The 17,550-nt window shown below is 47.6% G+C and overlaps 1 protein-coding gene across 2 annotated transcripts in view; it reads left to right on the top strand.

Annotated features, from left to right (window-relative positions):
* Nucleotides 1-4,652: 4,652 nt before the first annotated feature.
* The window catches only part of GGTA1 (glycoprotein alpha-galactosyltransferase 1 (inactive)), a 56,684-nt gene continuing 43,786 nt past the window's right edge, over nucleotides 4,653-17,550 (top strand). The window contains exon 1 of one of the 2 annotated variants that reach the window (XM_060200079.1): nucleotides 4,653-4,673. The gene's annotated coding sequence lies outside the window, so the exon portion shown is untranslated. The remainder of the gene's footprint in view (nucleotides 4,674-17,550) is intronic. The other variant, XM_016185014.2, reaches the window with a different exon arrangement.

Here is a 17,550-nt window from a genome sequence, read left to right as displayed (position 1 = left end):
CAAAAGTTCATGAGGCTCAGAGTCAGGGTGTGATTGAATGTTGGGCTGTCATTTGTCATTGTCAGGGCAAGGCACTCATCACAGTTGCAGAATACATTTGATGGCATGGTAATTGGATTCTAGGCTTAACTTCCCACTAGAACTCTACAAAAATAAGCTTGTAGAGTTCTGACCTTGTGGACTTAATGACCTGAGTAATGCCTGGCATGTCACTGGTGCTGATAATGACATTTAATAAATATTCACTTAATCAATGAATAAACAAGGAAACATGGAGCTCCCGTCAACTTTGACTCAGTGGTTTGCAGATGGAGCATAAGAAGGTTGGAGAAATTCTTGGCTTCACCCTGTCCCAGCTTCCACTTCCAGTTCTGAGTCACCAGATACCTGTCTTGCACAGCAGAGAGAGCTACCCTCATGCGACTTCATGGACGGTGTGGAGGTTGCTGCAGGCCAACGGGAGGAACTGAAAAGCAAAGGAGGGACTGGTGGTTGTTAGGATACAGGGAAGTGATGGATTCTCTGGGGACACAGAGCAGCAGATGGTAGCAGAGCCTCTGTGTTGGAGAGTGTCAGATTCATTATCATTAGGAGTTGAATAGCTTTTAGGCAACATCCAATATCAAGAATACCTGTGCCAAGCATTTTATGTGTGCTATCTCATTTATGGGAATCCAAGAGAGGGGCATGGTTCATCTCTTTTACAATGGAGAGAAACCATGAGTGGCTTGTCCAAGGTCATGCCTTTAGTTACAGTCCAGGCCAATCTCTCTCAAATGAAGGCTTTATGTCTGTTCAGTTGCCTTCTGCCATGGAAGATGTTGAGATGGTGTTGTCTTAGCCATCAGTGCAGATTGTGGCAACTGATTTTTCCTTAAGAACTCATGAGGTATCAGAAACTTTAAAAATAAATTTATTTATGGGGGCTGGGTGGTAGTGCAGTGGGATAAGCACACATGGCGCAAAGTGCAAGGACTAGCATAGGATCCCGGTTCGAGCCCCCGGTTCCCCACCTGCAGGAGGGTTGCTTCGCAAGTGGTGAAGCAGGTCTGCAGGTGTCTATCTTTCTCTCCCCCTCTCTGTCTTTTCCTCCTCTCTCAATTTCTCTCTGTCCTATCCAACAACAACAGCAATAATTACAACAACAATAACAACAAGGGCAACAAAATGGGAAAAATAGCCTCTAGGAACAATGGATTCGTAGTGCAGGCACTGAGCCTCAGCAATAACCCTGGAGGCAAAATAAAATAAAATAAAATATTTTTTAAATAAATAAAAATAAATTTATTATTTTATTTCTTTATTAGGGAATTAATGTTTTACATTTGACAGTAAATACAATAGTTTGTACATGCATGACATTTCCCAGTTTTCCATATAACAATACAACCCTTACTAGGTCCTCTGTCATCCTTTAAATTTATTTATTAATGGATAGAGACAAAGAGAAATTGAGAGGGGAGGAGATAGAAAGGGAGAGAGACAGAGAGACATCTCCAGCATCCACCTGCAGGTAGGGATCAGGGGCTTGAACATGGGTCCTTGCACACTGGAATGTGTGTGCTTAACCGGGTGAGCCACTACCTGGCTTCTTAGGTACCAGAAACTTTATAGACATTGCTGTTCATCCTTGGAACCATTCAAAAAGTTAGGTACCATTACCCCTACTTTATAGATTAGTATACTGAGGTGCACAGAGTGTGAGGTGACTTACTAGGGTCTCACCACAAGAAAGTGTGTGTATATGATTTCTTTTTAAAAAATGTTTTATTATCTTTATTTATTTGATAGAGACAGCCAGATATTGAGAGAAAAAGGGGGAAATAGAGAAGAAGACAGAGAGATACCTGCAGACTTGTTTCACTACTTGTGAAGCTTTCCTCCTGCAGGTGGGGACTGGGGCCTTGAACCTGGGGCCTTGCACATTGTAATATGTGCACTCAGCCAGGTGCACTACCGCCTGGCCCAGGAGTAGAATTTCAACCCAGGTCTATCTTCATTACAGAGTAGGCAGGTTAGCCCATCCCCATGGAGGTCTTCAGTTCAGAAATTAGTAGTGGTAGTGATTTTCTTTCATTCATTCTTTCTTTCTCTCTTTCCTTCCTTTTTTCCTTCCTTTTTTTTCCCCTTAGTTTCCTGGAACTTTATCATTAGAGATTAATCCTTGGAAGGCCTTCTATGCTCAAATCATCTAATTAAAAAAAAAAACTGAAGAAAAAGCTTGTGGATGGGAAAAACAAAACTAAGACAAAGCAACCTCTTGAGTTTCTAAAAAGTTTTTAGACTTTAAAGTTTTTAGACGTTTCCTGGCTGGCACAAGAAAAGCAAGGGGAACAGAGATGTTCCCAGCCACATGCACTGCTGGAACAGTGGGTCTGAGAGGTGCAGAGGTGCATCTGGAAGGCGCTGTTTCTGAGCAACAGCAAGAGGGACACCCGATGCTGGATGAGGATTTCCTAAGGGGCCAGTGGGTGGTACATACAAATCCCAAGTCCTAGAGCCCCTAAGTTAGAAGGGATCTTAAAGAGAACTTCACAGGGGCCAGGCAGTGGTAGACATGGTTAAGCACACATATTTTAGTGTGCAAGGATCTAGGATCAAGCCCCTAGTCCCCACCTGCAGGGAGAAAGTTTCACAAGTGGTGAAGCAGGGCTACAAGTGTCTCTCTGCCTCTCTCCCTTTCTCAATTTCTCTGTCTTTATCCAACAATAAATAGAGAGAAAGAGAGAGAGAGAACTTCACCAAACTCATCTTTTTTATGTATTTATTTTCCCCTTTGTTGTTATTGTTGTTTTTCATTGTTGTTGTAGTTATTATTGTTGTTAATAGATGTCATTGTTAGATAAGACAGAGAGAAATGGAAAGGGGAGGGGAAGATAGAGAGGGAGAGAGAAAAATGCCTGTAGACCTGCTTTACTGCCCGTGAAGTGACTCCTCTGCAGGTGGGGAGCTGAGGGCTCAAACCGGGATCCTTATGCCAATCCCTGCACTTTGTGCCACCTGTGCTTAACCTGCTGCACTACCGCTCAACTCCCCAAACTTGTTATCTTATTGAACCATTTCTACATAGCCTGAGCCTTTGGCTTATCCTCCAGGATCTCATCCTGACAGCATGGGGGTGGAAGGGAGCACTAAAACATTGACTTAACTGCTCACTGATCTGCAACAGATGCACATTAGGACTATCTGAGAGAAAGCAGTGTGTATGGTCACCCTGATTTCAGAGGCCTTCTCACAGTTCCTCTTTCTAGATCTGCAAAACAGGGTGGACTACTTGGAGGTAGTCCATATGAAAAGGCAAAGCACAAGCAGCAAAGATAGTGAAAAATAAATATTGGGGGTGGATGATAAATAACAGGGTGGTAAAACCATTCAGAAGCACGGGCCGTGGGGCCCTGCAGTGGGACCTTCAGGGACCCACACCAGCGGACACCCATGAAGCCTTGCTGTGTGCCAAGCCCGGCCTGGAGAGCACTGACAGAGGCCAGCAGACAGATCCTCTTTGGTATTTGTGGGCACACATGCTCCCGATACCTGACTTGGGCTTGAATCATGCAGGGTGTGGTTCTGATACCTCTCTGCCTGTCCCAGCCCCAATACAGTCCTGGGTACAGAGTAAATGTCCTCCAAATGTTTACTGATGGAATAATGGTGCTGGAAGGGCACAGCTTTCCCGAACTCTGCTAGTGCTGATGGTTTTTGCTCAGAGAGGAAAAAGTCAGAGGTCCCTATCTCTGAGCATCTGCTAGGCACTGTAGACAGGAAGAGCTTATTAGTTGTGTGATGTCTTCATTACTTAACTGCTGAGCCTGTTTTCCCTGCTTGGAGAGGATGGTTACCTGTTTTGTAGTAAGAGTTGCATGAGCTGGTTTCTGTAATGAGTGGTAGGGAGTTCTTTGTATTACTAATAGTAGCATTCCGAAAGCGGGGCTCAGTTTCACACTGAAAAGATGTGTTTCATAATCAAAATAGTTCAGAGAAGAAACAGATTTCTTGGGAGATGGTGAGTTCCTACCACTAGGCTTCAAGCAGAAGCTGTCTGGCCTGGATACACTAACAGGGAGCAGAGGGGCACTTTGGGGAGGGAGGCGGGGCTCCTGAGACTGGCAGAGGGTTGACAGATCACCACAGGCATGACTCCTGTGCATGAGTGCCTTGTTTATTCTTCTGTGTCACCTGAAGAGTGCTGTCTAGCAGCCTGACAGGGCGGGGCTGAAAGTAGATCATAACTAGAAGCCGAGAGGCCTGCTTTGTGGCACAATTGGGGACAGGCAGAAGCCAGTCTGGGAACTTTTACTTCTTCCCACAGGAAACTCCCCTCTGCTGGCTCCCGGACCCCCATTTGACTGCAGAAGGAGAAGCCTTCTTTGGGACTTGACTATCAGCAGTTCTGAAGATGGTTCCCAGATAAAGCCTGAGATCAGCCGCACCCATTGGCTCTGCTGCCCTAGCAGAGTGCCCCTCCTCTATTCCAAAGCCAACACCTCTTCTAACTCTGGCCTCCAGAGCCTCTCCATGTGCCAATGGCTCTGAAGACACTGACGGCTCCTAAGCAAGGGGTGGGACTCTGCGCAGAGCCTGTGACTGGGCATGAAGCATTGCTGTGAACCCCCAGAACTGGGGTGCAAGATAGAGTTAGAGACACTAGTCTAACCTTCCCATCCAACAGAGGGGTGAATTCTTTTATTTTTTTCTTTTTCATTTTTTCCCCCTTTTGTTGCCCTTGTTGTTTATCATCAGTTGTTGTTATTATTGTTGTTGTTATTGCTGTCACTGTTGTTGGATAGGACAGAGAGAAATCAAGAGAGATGGGGAGGTGGGGAGCCAGGGGCTTGAACCGGGATCCTTATGCTGGTCCTTGTGCTTCACGCCATGTGTGCTTAACCCACTGTGCTACTGCCCAGCTCCCCCAGAGGGGTGAACTCTCCAGGGACATGAAAGGAGGTAGCTGGCATTGTGGGCAGGGCTGCCAGTGGATCTTATGTTACCACACTGCGTGCCTTGGGACTGTCAAATAGCCTTGCCTGGGCACAAGCCTGCTAGCTGCTCTCTGGCAGAGCCAGGTGGGCACATGTGTTCAAAGGAGGGTGCCACAGAGGGAGGCGACCTTCGAACCTGGCCTGGAGTTCGCAGACTCCCATCTTTCCACCTGCATACTGGCATCTTGGCTGCATTTGTTGTTTTCTCTTGGCATTTGGGCCTTCTTTTGTTCCGGGTTCTCCTGCCAGTCTAGCTGTGGCCCTCAGGCTCCAGGGCAGTGCTTGAAAGATGCCCCACTTTGCCTTCTGTGCTTCCCCTCCCTCAGCACACTTGCCTGCTCTTGCCTGCCTCCTGGGCTCCCCTCACCTGCCAGCAACACGCAAATGCACTCCCCACCCCACTCCCAGCTGTCACTAGAATTCTGCTGCTTAGCTGGCCCCACAGACTTCAGACTCTAGTGGATCTACCACAGAACTCATCTCCCTCTCTCTCTCTCTCTCTCTCTCTCTCTCTCTCTCTCCTGGTCACCTATAATCCCCTTTTCAATCAACACTAGCCACTCACTAACTTCAAAAGCCTGGCCAACTCCACCTGGTATAGGCATACATTCCTGAACCTCGCCACAGACATCCTGACTCCATGAGAACTGGTGCGCCTTGTGCTCTACCTTTCTTCCTCCTCCTCATTCTTCTTCTTTCTCCTCCTCCTCCTTTTCCCTCTTCTCTCTCTGTGGAGAGAGGGCTTCATATACGTATGCCCCCCATCATGTTTTCATTCTGATAGACAGAGAGAAGGAACACTAGAGCTTGGTCCAGTGCCATAATACTTCCCATGTGATGCTAGAGCTCAAACCTGTGTCCTGCACTTGGCAAAGCATATGCCCTGCCTGGTGAGTTATCCCTCTGCCCCCGCCCCCAATAAATAAATATTCATTTATTGTGAAGGGGGATTGTAGAGAGAATAAGAGGTGGGCCAGGAGGTGCCTCCATGGATAAAGCACTGGACTCTCAAGCATGAGGTCCTAAGTTCAGTCCCTGGCAGCATATGTACCAGAGTGATGTCTGGTTCTTTTTGTCCTCCTATCTTTCTCATTAATAAATAAATGAAATCAAGAGAGAGGGAGGGAGGGAGGGAGGGTAAGAGTACTACTCAGCTCTGGCACAAAGGCAGTGCTGGGGATTGAATCTCTGGGACATCAAGCACACAAAGTGGTGCTCTAGCAGGCTGAGCTATCCCCTCCCCCTGCCCTGATGCTGAGGCTAATGGTGGCTCAGTTCATAGTCGAGTAGCATTAGACTAGCTTCATCTCTCTCTCTCCCTCCCTCCTTCTCTTTATACATAAATCAGTGGTGTTCTTTTTTATTTAGTTTTTAAATTTTTATTTATTTTATTGGATAGAGACAGTCAGAAATTGAGAGGAAGGGGGAGATAGAGAAGGAGAGAGACAGAGAGACAACTACAGCTCTGCTTCACCACTCGTGAAGCTTCTTCCCACAAGTAGGGACTGGGGGCTTGAACCTGAGTCCTTGCACATTGTAACATTGCACTCAACCAGGTGCACCCCCACCTGGCTCCTACTAACTTCATCTCTGTCTCTCTCCATACCACTGTTCACTCTTAATAATAAATCATTGAAAGTATAGCTAAAGGGCTAGGGAGATAACATAATGAATGGCTAAGCAAAAGGTTTTCATGCCTGAGGCTCTGAGGTCTCAGGTTCAATTCCTGGCAGCACCAAATGCCAGAGCTGAGCAGTACTCTGGTCTCTGTTATTAAATAAACAAATAATTTTTAAAAAGACAATATAGCTAGATAATTTTTTAATGTTTAGGCATCAAGCACTGTCATAGGCATACTTTTTTTTTTTAAACCTATAGAGATGTACCAAGTGCCAGGTACTGCAATGGGTACTTTCATGCTGTCCATGAGTGTCTGCCCAAAGAGCTGGTGTTTTGGTAGAGGAAGGAAGGAAGGAATTGACAGGATTCAGAAATAAACTGGACTGCCAGAAAGTAATTTTAAGTTGGGGTTGGTATCACCAAGATGACATTCAAGCAAAGTTTGAAAAAGATTTATTATTTATTAGTCTATGATCTCCAGGTGCCACTCACTTTGTTTCTCTTCCCCTGCGGCAGCCAGCCTAATTCTTGTCTCCAGTCCTCTCCATCTGCTGATCTCTCAGCTGGACAGTGGCCAGGCCCCTCCTGGCTGTTCTTCCTGGCTGGAGGCTGTCCTTTCCCACCCAGCCTCACCCTGCAGCCAAATATTTCCTCTAAAAAATGAATTATGTAACTTCGTTTTACCTAAAGTCATACAAAGATTCTCCAGTACCTTCAGGAGGGAAGAGTCCCCTTTGAGATGGGGACTCCGGTCTCCTGGGGACTGGATTCTGCAGGGTTGAGTGTGGGTTTGGAGGGGTTCTTCAGTTTCTTTGCTTTCTGCTACCCCGCCCCCTGCACACGCACACGCACACGCACACGCACACACACACTGGCCCCCAACTCTGCCCACTTAGGCTGCTCTGGGTTGGAATTTGTCAATTTCCCATGTTGTCCCCCCCAAAAAAAAAAATCACCAAACTTATCATCTTTGTCTCTTTTGCCTTTGCACAGGGGGTGGGGGGTGGGGGTGGGGGGGTGCACTTTCTGCTTCTCTTGGGGACACCTCTAACCCCTCCCCTGCAGAGGGAAGCACTCCTCCATTCACTCCACCCTACCCAACCCCACAGTCTCTGAACTTTCAAACTTTCCCCTCCTCACCCAGCCTCATCAGGTTTCCCACTGTCTGCACACCCCCACCCCAAGACCTTTCCCTTCAGAGCCCCTCTAGCTGACACTATTAATTTAATCAGAGCACAGCTCAGCTCTGGTTTATGGTGGTGCAGGGGATTGAACCTGGAACTTCAGAGCCTCAGGCATGAGAATCTGTTTGCATAACCATTATATCTACCCCCCACCCTGTGACAGCTTCTCCAACTCCTCTCTGAGAAGCTGCTGGAAAGAGGTACTACCCTTCCTTATGTCAGTTCCTCCCCTGATGGTATTCCTGATGCCTTGAAATCTGGTAACAGGCTCCATATTTTCTTCTTCCTCTTCCTCGTCTCCTCCTCCTCTTCTATTTCTCTTTCTTCTTTCTCTTCCTCCTTCTCCCCCCGCTTCTTCTTGATTTATCTTATTTATTCTGTATAAGAAAGTTTCCAATGAGCAGGAAGTAGTGGGATGGAGAGACAAGTGGAGAGACATGTGGTGCCAGGCATTGAACAGGGAACCTCAGGCATGAAAGCACACTGCTCTACCAATTTCCTTTTTTAAATACTTATTTATTGGGAGTCAGGCGGTAGCGCAGCGGGTTAAGCGCAGGTGGCGCCAAGTGTAAGGACCGGCATAAGAATCCCAGTTCGAGCCCCCGGCTCCCCACCTGCAGGGGAGTCACTTCACAAGTGGTGAAGCAGGTCTGCAGGTGTCTATCTTTCTCTCCCCCCCTCTGTCTTCTGCTTCTCTCTCCATTTCTCTCTGTCCTATCCAACAACGACAACAATAATAACTACAACAATAGAACAAGGGCAACAAAAGGAAATAAAAAATACATGTTTATTACTTTATGAGAAAGAAAGTGAGGATAGAGAACCAGAGCATCACCTTCTGGCACATGTCATGCTGGAACATAAACTCAGCACTTCATGCCTGGGAGTCCAGTGCCTTATCTGTTGGGCCATCTCCTGGGCTGCCAATTGACCTAATTTCTCCAGCTGTTGCTTCCATGGTATGATCCCAGTTGTGCTGGCAGCTCCTCTACTCTTTACACACCCCCTCCCAGGGTGATATTGTGTACTTCCACCCTAGATGCCTGGAGCCAAGCATGAGCTCACCTGTTGTATCTCTGCTGGGCATCCCATACGCCGCCCAAGGTGTATACTCACCAGCATGGAGCCAGCATGGAGCACGTTAATTCTTTCTACATACCCATCTTCCCTGCCTTCCTGCTCCAGAAAATCCTGTTAAAATGAAGTCTTTCTAAGTCTTGTTCACTTTCCTCTTTCTTAGGAACCTCCCCTACACACACAAACACACACACACACACACATACACACACCCCTTTCACTTTAAACACTAACTGGACCTCAGATTTCAGTCTTCATAGAGAGTTTCACTAGAATTTACAGACCCCTGACCAATGGCCATTAGGTAACTGTCTCTATAGGTTGATTTATGTCTCTTGAAAAGATGCCTTCAAGTTCTAGCCTCTGGAACCTGGGAATATGAGGGATTTTTTTTTTTTTTTTAATAAAAGGGAAGCATTGACAAAACCATAGGATAAGAGGGGCACAACTCCACACAATTCCCACCACCAGATCTCTGTATCCCATCCCCTCCCCTGATAGCTTTCCTATTCTTTAACCCTCTGGGAGTATGGACCCAAGGTCATTGTGGGATGCAGAAGATTGAAGGTCTGGCTTCTGTAATTACTTCCCCGCTGAACATGGGCATTGACAGGTCGGTCCATACTCCCAGCCTGCCTCTCTGTCTCCCTAGTAGGGTGGGGCTCTGGGGAAGTGGAGCTCCAGGACACATTGGTGGGGTTGTCTGTCAGGGAAATCTGGTTGGCATCATGGAACCTGGTGGCTGAAAAGAGAGTTAACATACAAAGCCGAACAAATTGTTGAACAATTATGAACCTAAAGGCTGGAACAGTGCAGATGAAGAGCTGGGGGGGGTCCTCCATTTTGTAGATAGCTAGTAGGCATATTCTAGTTATATTCCAAAGGGCCTATACTAGTTTTTTTTTTCCCCCTGAGCCTGAAATCTGATATGCAGTGGATCCAAGTTATTATCTGGGGAGGTGATGTCATGGCTGGGAAAAGGACCAGAAAGATGGATCAGGGAAGAGAGTAGCTCCCTAATATGGGAAAGGGGTATAAATATTGTTGACTGTAAACCCCATCAATTTGATGTGATCTGGGGCTCATATTCTGCATCCCTATAGATCTGAGCTCACATTCTGTGGTCATGAGTAGGAACATTCCAAGCTGCCTCAATATTGACCCATCTTCCTCAGGTGTAGCATAGAGTACGTTTTACATCCTTTTTTTGGAAGATAGAACATTCTCTATCGTTGTTGATCCATAAATAGGTCTATTTTGTTGTTCCTGATGGGGATGACCGGTAACACTGGAGAGAGGGATTTATTTGAGGTCTAGGCCCATCATGTCTGTTTGGGAATCTCAGGACTCCCCGAATAGGGCCCCAGCTAAAGGAGTGGCCTGATAGTGACTAAAGAGTCATTATTAAAGTATGCCAGTCTCTTGCCCTTATTCAACATTTGCAGTCCTTGCTTTGATAAGGTTAGCTTTGGGGTGAGTAAGAGAACTGTAACAGGAAGTATTTTTTGCCTTCAGGGTTATCACTGGGGCTCAGTGCCTGCACTATGAATCTACTGCTCCTGGAGGCTATTTTTTTCCTTTTGTTGCCCTTGTTGTTTTATTGTTGTTGTTGGTTATTATTATTGTTGTTGCCATTGATGTCATTGTTGCTGGATAGGAGAAATTGAGAGAGGCGGGGAAGACAGAGGGGGAGAGAAAGATAGACACCAGCAGACCTGCTTCACCGCCTGTGACGCTATCCCCACTGCAGGTGGGGAGCCGGGGACTCGAACTGAGATCCTTACACCGTCCTTCCTGCCATGTGCACTTAACCAGCTGCACTACCTCTGGACCCCCAGGAATTTTTTTAATAGGATCTTTGCAGATGTAATCAATTTAAAGCAATGTCAGGTGGCATGACAGTGGTGCACTTGGCAGAGTACACACATTACTGTGTGCAAGAACCCATGTTCAAGCCCCCAGTCCCCAGGTGGGGACCTGCAGAGAGAGACTTCAGGAGTGGTGAAGCAGTGCTACAGCTATCTCTCTCTTTCAGTCTCCCTTCCTGCACTGTCTCAGTCTCTCTATAGATAGATAGATAGATAGATAGATAGATAGATAGATAGATAGATACAAGGTCAGAATGGATTTGGGTGGGTGCCAGTTCAGTGATCCATGTCTTTATAAGGAGAGGGAAGTTTGGATATAGACACACAAGGGGTGGACGGCTGTGATGACGTAGACAAACTTGGGTTCTGTAGCCATAAGGAACACCATGAGTTGCCAGCAAGCGCTAGAAGCCAGGAGAAGGCCTGGAACTATCCTCCTTCATCTCCTGCAGTAGATACCACCTTTGTGATGCTTTAATGGTGTGTTTCCAGCCTCCAAGCCTGTGAGAGAGTAAGCCAGTTTGTGGGGCTGTGTGAGGGTGGCCCTAGTTAGCTAATAATACACGGTCTATCTGTCCTTCCATTCACCTGTCCACCATTCCTCTGTTCCAGTCCTGTGTGAGGAGTACGAGGGGCATCACATTCAAGCAAGCCTCACTTCTGCCCTTGAGAAAGACTCCCTGACTTCTAGCCCCCCCCCCCAAACAAGTGTCTCTACAGGGGCTGTAGGGGTTCAGGGAGAGAGTGTGTTCTGGCCAGGATGTGACGAGCCCACATTCCACAGCCACATCTACAGAGCTAGTGGCAAGAGACCCTCCACAGCTGTCTGCCCTCATGGGTCCCTCACCAAGTTCAGGGGTCATGGGGGGCCTTAGAAATTTCCATCTCAGTTTCTTCCAACTCCCCTCTTCCCCCTCCCCGCCAAAAACAACCCAAGTTCCTGCAGGAGCCAGGACTCACCTGAGGCCACCTGACCTGGAGCCAGGATTTATAAGGCAGCACTTGATTGAACTTTCTTTTTTTTTTTTTTTTAAGGAGCAGTGGATTAGTAGTGCAACCAGCAAGCCCCACCGATAACCCAGAGGGAAAAGAGAGAGAGAGAGAGAGATGGAGAGAGGGAGAGAGAGAGAGAGATAGAGAGAGAGAAAGATGCAAAGAAAGACCAGAGCACTGCTCAGCTCTAATTTATTTTATTTTATTTATTTATTTTTATTTCTTTATTGGGGAATTCATGTGTTTTTTTTTATCTGTGTGCTTAACATTGATTTAAACTTGTATCTTCTTTGTAATTGTCTTCACTGCATGATGCCTCTACCCTTCAGGGGTGTTTGGAAAAGGAAGAAATTCTCCCCAGGTTGGAAGGTAGGGAGTACCCAGACAAGACTGTCAGCCTTTCTCACCGGTACCGCTACCATCACAGCTTCTCTGTGCTCAGTCTGGACTTTGCAGTCAACCGGGGGAAGGGAAAGGTCTCTGTGCGCCAGAAGCTGAGGTTCCCCACTCATTTTCTTCTTCCTTCCTTCCTTCCTTCCTCCCTCCCTCTCTCCTCCTTCCTTACTTCCTTCCTTCTTTCCTCCCTCCCTCTCCTCCTTCCTTCCTTCCTTCCTTCCTCCCTCCCTCTCTCCTCCTTCCTTCCTTCCTTCCTTCCTTCCTTCCTTCCTTCCTCCCTCCCTCTCTCCTCCTTCCTTCCTTCCTTCCTTCCTTCCTCCCTTCCTCTCTCCCTCCCTCCCTCCTTCCCTCCCTCCCCCCCTCTCTTTCTTTCTTTCTTTCTTTCTTTCTTTCTTTCTTTCTTTCTTTCTGTTGGGTGTCTCTGTCATAAGGTCAGAAATGGTGCTTGTCTCCTCCTTTCTCTCACTGGTAGGCAGGGTACCTCCCTCAGGAGAGCTGAGTAGGGGCGCAGATGAAGCTGTGGTTCTGTGGCTTCCGGCATTCCTCTAAAAGCCAAAGCTGGCAGGTGCACCAGACGCTCCCCTCCTCCAGGACTGGGGAGACAGCATAATAATTATGCAAAAGACTTTCATGTTTGAGATTCTGACCCCAGAACCACCATAAGCCAGAGATGAGCAGTGCTTGGGTCTCTCTATCTGAACCATTCTCTCTGTAACTCTCAAAAAAAAAAAATCCCCCCCCCCCAACTCCTGGGTACAGGCCTGAGCAGAAGAGGACTTTTAAGTCCTATTGGACAAGGTGAGTTTGCCTTTCCCAGTGAGTTTTCCAGCCTGTCTTCAGGAAGCATGTGAAAAGAGGGGAAAGACTGAGGGCCTGCTATGCCAGGTCGCTGGGGAGCAGAAGGGGTTGGAAACCCCTTGTGTAAAGACCCAGTCCTATTATCACTGCCTCCCTCCAAGAACACTTCTGATATTCCTCCAGCCTGGTTTCTCTATTGAGCCAGTTCATGGCTACATCATTGAGCTTGGGCCGAGCCAGGGCAGAGCAGAGCTGGGAGGGATCCCACACTTTACAGATGAGAAAGAAGACCCTGAGAAAAACCAATAACATGCTGAAGTCACATAGGCCAATGAGAGCAGAGCTTCAACCACAGAGCTTCTAACTTCCAGTACAAAGCAGTTTCCCCTAAAGAAGGAGTCATCTCTGCCCTCGGGACCACATTCTGTAGTCAGAAAAGTGCTGTGGGGCACTTCTTTTTTTTCCTTCATAACTCTGGTTTCGTTTTGATTTTGGCAGTTTTCCCCAATTACCACAGATCCCACTGCTGCCTACCACATGAGACCTAATTGAGTTTGCACACTTCTGCTGCCCATTGGCCCCAAGGCTTGTACTGGGCAAGTATCTAGTGAGTGTCTGTTAGCTCCAGCTGCAGTTACAGGTGCGAGCAGCACCTAGCAGTGAGCGAGGCAGCATGGCAAGTCCCCTGTGCTGGTAATGCTTGCATCTCAGTGGCTCTGGGTTCTAGCTCCTGCCTTAGAGTATATTTTATAGCATCACCGGCTTGATCTAGTTTTGCTCTCACTGATGGGAGAAGAGGTGAAGGTAAGATCAAGTCATGGAAAGGGACCAGACTTGCCTTTCTTTCCAGGGCTGGTGACTCAAGCCATACAACTCTGTAAGCCTCTTACCCTAGTGTCAGTTGCCTGCCTACCTTTCTTCATTTTGTGTGTGTGTGTGTGTGTGTGTGTGTGTGTGTGTGTGTGTGTGTTATGACAGGGAGAAACTGGGAGGGAAGGGGATAGAGAGAGACAGAGACACAGAGAGGCAATTGCAGCACCTCTTCACTGTTTAGGAAGCTTCCCTCCTGCAGGTGGTGACCAAGAACTTAAACCTAGAGCCTTGCATATAGTAGTCTGTGCATTGTGCTGAGTGTGCCGCTGTCCAGCCCCCTTTATTTATTTTCTGTCATTATAAAGAAGTTTTTTCTTAGACTCTTCAATGTTTTATTTATTTACTTTTTTAAGGAGTTGTGTTTTTTGCATTTTTTTTCCCTCCAAGGTTATCACTGGGGCTTGGTGTCTGCACTACGAATCCACTGCTCCTGGTGGCCATATTTTTTCCATTGTTGTTATTATTGTTGGTGGTGGTGGTGGTGGTGGCCATCTTTTTTCCATTGTTGTTGTTGTTGTTGTTGCTGCTGCTGCTGCTGCTGCTGCTGTTGTTGGATAGGACAGAGAGAAACTAAGAGAGGAAGGGGAGACAAAGGGGGAGAGAAAGACACCTGCAGACCTGCTTCACCGCTTTCGAAGCAACCCCCGTGCAGGTGGGGAACTGGGGGCTTGAACCGGGATCCTTGCACTTCACACTATGTGTGCTTAACCTGGTGTGCTACCTCTTGGCCCCATTATTATTTTTGTTTTCAAAGTGAGAGAGTGAATGAGAGAGAGAGAGAGAGAGAGAGAGAGGGTCAGATCACTGCTCACCTGGCATATGGTGGTGCTGAGGATTGAACCTGGGACCTTTGAACCTTTGGCATGAAAGTCTTTTATGTTGTCTTCCCAACTCTTGTCAGTTGCCTTTCTTAAAATGTGGGCCTATCACCTTTACCCCACTTACCTTCAAGGCTTATGTGAGAGTCAGATGGTGCTTTCTGGTTGGCAGTGGACTTTAAATGGGGTTGACTGTGACCTCGAGGGAAGCTGAGCTTCTCACCTGTTCAGAGAACATATCTGCTCCGATGCAGGAGGTGACCTAGAAGACTTCTCTAGACTCAGTGCCAGGGAGGGCTGAGAGGGTTGAAGGGGTGATGACAACCCCTGAGACCCACAGCTCAGTGGTGATAAGGACACCTAGGTACCTCTCTCACCTCCATCTGGGGTCTTCATCTGAGGGAGTGGGAAGAAGAGCCTAGCAGGACAGGAGAGTCCCTTGGTTGGGGAAACCCTCTCCCTACTTGGTGGTGATGATGGGGCTGGACTCCAGCCAAGGCTGCTCTTTGTGCTCAGATCTTGTCCCTCTTTGGAATAGCCTCATATCTCCCAAGGTATCATCAATACCAGCTTCTTCCTTCTCTAGAAGAGTCTAACCTATAGCTTGAAGAAGCAGGGTGAGCCTGGGAGTGGGGGTTTCCTTGTCCTTAACTTTGGTGAACGGTGGGGCCTTTCCTGGAGCTGGGTGAAACAGACAGAAGGCAGATCTCAGCATGCTTTTCCTTGTATTGCTTGGGAACAATCATCATGATTTCATTTTTACCATCCCAGGTTAACCCCTTCTTCAAGGAAATACACTCACTAGGGCATTTTTTTGTTTGGTTTGTTTTTTCTGTTTGTTTGGGTGGGCCTCACACATGTGTGATTCCACTGCTGCTCCTGGGCCAATGTTTTTTTTTTCTTTTATTCATCTGGAGAGAACAGAGAGAATGAGACACCACTCACAGGAGCTATCCCTAGTGCCATGGCACCATATGATGCTGGGGTTCAAACCTGGGCCATAACACAATGTGAGGCACACATGCCCTGCCTAGTGAGTTGTCTCTCTGATCCAGCATTTCTTGAATAGATTTTCACCAAGATCATTCAAGCTGGAACACTCACAGGGCTATGACCATTCTTGATGGTTATGAGAACATTGTGCCAGAAACCCCCCCCCCGTTTCTCCCTCTCCCCAGCCCCCATGAGAGCAGATGGCCAAAATATGTATTTGATACACTAATGTAAAAGGGAGCAAATAGCCACACTAGGTTAATGGAGTGCCTCCAGCCCTGAGCTGAGTCTTGTCAAGGAGTCTTTCTCCTTCACTTCTTATAGCGCTGGCTTATCTGTAGACCACTTATGATGCACCAGTCTCTCCCCTTCTTCTGTGGCTATTAACCCCATTTTACAGAAGTAGAAACAGGCACAGAGAAGGCAAGTTGTGCAGATTCACATGCACAGCTCACAGAGAAGAGCTAGGACTCACAGTCTGGCTCCACAGTCTGTGTCCCTCTCTGCCAGGCAGGAAGTTGCCTATCCACCTTGAGAGGAGAGGATAAGGTTTATCCCTGCCCCCGCCCACACACACAGAAGAACACCAGCCAAATGGTCTGTTCACTCACAAGCATGGGTGAACATGTCTTCTGTGACCATCAGTACGTGTTGGAGAGTAAACAGAATAACAACCTACAACCTCCATGTGTGCTCTATTCTCTGCCAAGAACATTTAATCCTCACGCCCCCACTGAGGGAAGCAGGGTGGGGACCTGGACCTTCACGTCTTCTGGAAGTGGTCCAGGACCTGAAGCCATGCTTCCCAACACCTGGGCAGCAGCTGCCTTGGCCTTGCAATCCTCTGACTGGGGTGCTACTCTGCTACCTGGGCAGCTGCTGCCCTCCTTTGATCTACAGAACCACGCAGCCCAGGGCCTCCTTTGCTCCCGCTCGCTGCCTCCCACTTACAGAATGGCCACAAGTGTTTAAAATGTGAGTGTGGGCCTGTGTTAGGGAAGGGGGTGGTGGGGGCTCATGTTGAATCCTCCAGAGCCGAATGTTCCGCCTTCCAGGACTGCACACTCTGTTGAGCTGTGGTTAACCAGCCCAGCTCCACTTACCCCACTATCTCAGAGGCAGTGAGGGAAGCAGGCCAGCACTGAACCTACCAGTGGCTGCCTGGAACAAGCCACAGAACCTCCTGGAACCTCCCTCTCTTCCTGAACACTTTGTGGGTGATGCCCAGGACCTGCTGAGATCAAGGAGAGAAGCCAGTTTGTAAACTGTAAAGTGGGAGGCTCATGTGAGTCTTGACTGGGGCTTGCTAGTCAAGAGGACTGGTTGAGGGGCTGGAAAGATGGCTCACTGGTAGAATGCACTTTACCACACACAAGCACCTGAGTTTGAGTCCCTGGAGCCTCCTGGGAGCACTGTGCAAGGGGGGCGTTTCATAAGTGGGAGAGCACTATGGTGTCTCTCCTCTTTCTTTCTCTTTCCCTCCCTCCTTCCCTCCCTCCCTCTCCTCCAACTGTCTCTTTCTGTTATTAAAAAGGGGGGGAATAGTCTTCTGGGAAAAGTAGAATAGCACAAATATAAAAAGCCCCTGACACAAAAAGAAAAGTTGACTCTAATCTCTCTTTTTAATGTCTTCATTGAGGAATAAATTTACACTCTACAGTAAAACACAACAGTTTGCTACATGTGTAACATTTCTCAGTTTTCCACAGAACAATTCAACCCACACGAGATCCTCCTCTGCAGTCATGTTCCAGGACCTGAATCCTCCCACCCCAGTCTTTTACTTTGGTGCAGTACACCAACTCCAGTCTGAGTTCTGCTTTGTGTTTTGACTCTAATCTCTTGATTCTGTCTTTTCCACTCCCGTTGACCACAGGTCTGGATTTCTGCACCATCTACTGTCACACAGCCAAGGTGACAGATATTCATCAAGTTCCAAGTGAAACACAGT

This window comes from Erinaceus europaeus, chromosome 10 (assembly GCF_950295315.1).
Source record: "Erinaceus europaeus chromosome 10, mEriEur2.1, whole genome shotgun sequence".
Lineage (NCBI taxonomy): Eukaryota > Metazoa > Chordata > Mammalia > Eulipotyphla > Erinaceidae > Erinaceus > Erinaceus europaeus.
The sequence above is the reverse complement of the archived record's forward strand: the minus strand, read 5'-3'. Positions and strand labels throughout refer to the sequence as shown.